General features: G+C 33.2%; 1 non-coding gene across 1 annotated transcript; it reads right to left on the reverse strand.

The window, feature by feature from the left end:
- Nucleotides 1-1063: 1063 nt before the first annotated feature.
- On the reverse strand, nt 1064-1170 carry LOC132233913 (U6 spliceosomal RNA). The gene has a single exon (XR_009452763.1). It is a non-coding gene; the product is annotated as a U6 spliceosomal RNA (small nuclear RNA).
- Between the last annotated feature and the right edge of the window lie 1456 nt (nt 1171-2626).

Genomic DNA, 2626 nt, shown 5'->3' on the forward strand with positions numbered 1-2626 from the left:
AAAGGATAGCATTGCTGGTACTGGAACTTTACTCAGAGTCATGACATAAACATATTTGAAGAGATACCTGAGAAAATTGAAGTGCTGTTTTTCTGGGAGCAGATTAAAAAATGTAGTTTATCTGATAAAGTTACACAAGCAAAGTAGGGAATAGTTTAAAATTTAGAGGCAGTATTTTTTAAGGAAAAAATGTTACTCTAGTAAAAATAATGTCCTCAGAAGTGGAAATGCATTTGAAAGGCAGGAGAGAAAAGAGACGAATTTTGGTATGGCATCTGTATTTCACCAATATGATTATAAATTATTTTAAAGCACAGAGGAAGAGAATAATTGACCATAACATAGCTGAAAGAATCTAGAAAATTTTTTCCTTTTTAATAGAGAACTAATTTCCCATTATATCATGGACTTCTAGCTGATATTTGAGAACTACCTTTGAAACTTTGTGGTTTCAATTAGATCCACTACATAACCTCAAGTAGGTCAATAGTCTTCCCTGTTGATTTGATCAACTGTAAAGTATAAATAATATTACCGAGGTATATTTTGTATAAATGCCTGTTAAATGCATGCTTTTAAGCACTGAGTGTGGAAAATCAATATAAGTCACTTTGTTTAAAAAAATCAATTATACTTAAAATCTTTTATCTTAATCTATTTATGAATTTGTTTTTCTTCAGACATTTAAAAATATATTTCTTTTATTTTCCAAGTAAACAGAAGCAAAAAGTATTTATTCTATGCTGGAAAAGAGTATAAAATATTATTTACAAAATTTACAGAAGACTTTAATAGCATATCTTTAAATATAATTGATATTTTTGTCCTTGATTAAATTTTTTTTTCTTTTAGTAAATTCCCACTATTAATGTTTAAAGCTCTGTAAGAGTATTTTGGCATTATCTATAATTTCAATAATATGAATTATAAATTATTTTAAAGGCACAAGAAGAGACTATCATAAAACAGTAAGAGGAGGTAGGGATATTTTTGCCTTGATTTCTTAAGAAAGATGACATATTTGTGAGGACACTGGTCTACGATACATCTCTTTTTTAAAAAAAAACAAAAAATGAACACCACAAATTTGCCTGTCATCCTTGCACAGGGGCCCTGCTCATCTTCGCTGTATGGTTCCAATTTTAACATATGTGCTACCAAAGTGAGCCCATCATTTTCATTGAGATCCTGTTCTACTCTGCACTCCCACACAGAGTTTGTGTTTATATGTCATGACTATACCAACTAGAAAAACTAGTATGGTATTCTGCCTAAAGGATGGTGGTACCTCCCCCTCTCTGCATTTGCTGGCACCTTTCTCTCCTTTCTACATGCTATCATGATGAGGTCTGCACACTCCATTTGACTTAGATGACCAATTAATGTTACAAACTTGTGCAAAAGTTTTAAGTATAAGTTGCATTTAGTAGGATTTTTTGGATTATGAGTGACAGAAGAATAGCTTTATTCTTTGTAATAAAAGGCTACTCAAAGGAAGGAATCAATAGAAAATTATACTCAGTTCATGGCTCATTACCATATTGGATCCATGCAAAGTCTCTCCTCATGTTTTTAGTTATAACACATTCCCCCATGTTCTACTTCCATTCCCTTCCCGCATCCATGAAAGCAAATGCCTCACCTTATTTAATGTGTATTGCCACTTTAATAATAGCCTGAACTTTTAATTACTGTAAATGGTTTTGCATTATGTGTATTGATCTGTTTCTTTGATTCTTAGCACCGTGCCTTTAAGATCCTTCCTTGCTGATATATAGAGAGAGTGAACTTGATAGGACATAGAAATGTATATTGCAGTCCTTTTACTTTGTGACCTTGAATAAGTCATCTATACTTTTTGTAAACTTTTTGTCTAAGTTTTCTTGTGAAAAAAAGAGATTAAATTTAGTTGTGTCAAAGATTTTAGAAATAAACTATACAAAAGTAAAAAAAAAGTGCCATATATTTTAGGAGTTGCTGAATTAATAAATTCTATAGACACACTGGAATGAAATGGGAAAAGAAAGTACAAACAACCTTGTTACTTAACAGAGTTGGAGAACTATGAGGCATTAAAAAAAGATAAGAGGACATTTGCACAATGGAATACTATGCAGGTGTAAAAAAGAAGAAGGAGCTCTTACCCTCTAAGACAGATGGAGGGACCTAGAGACTATTATGTTAAGCAAAATAAGCCAGTCAGAAAAAGACAAATATCACATAATCTCACTTATATGTGGAATCCAATGAACAAAATAAACTGAGAGACAAAATAGGTCCAGAGGTAGGAATGCATGGGACAGACTGATGAATGTCAGTGGGGAGTGAAGGGTAGAAGGGGACAGGAAGAGATTAGCCAAAGAGCATATATGCATATATGCATAACCCATGGACACAGACAATAGCATGGGGAAGGCCTGGGGTGGGGCAGGGGTGGAGTGGAGTAGGACAAAAAGGTGAGAAAATAGGACATATCTGTAATACTGTCAACAATAAAATAATATTTTTAAAAATGATAAGAGGAAACAAGAGTGCTGGGCAGCATCTGGCATTAGATCTTAGAGTGTGTACTAACATCCAAAAGGGTAGCCTTGATGACAATACCTCAGCCACTCACAGTTGTGGC

This window comes from Myotis daubentonii, chromosome 4 (assembly GCF_963259705.1).
Source record: "Myotis daubentonii chromosome 4, mMyoDau2.1, whole genome shotgun sequence".
In the NCBI taxonomy this organism is placed as follows: Eukaryota; Metazoa; Chordata; class Mammalia; order Chiroptera; family Vespertilionidae; genus Myotis; species Myotis daubentonii.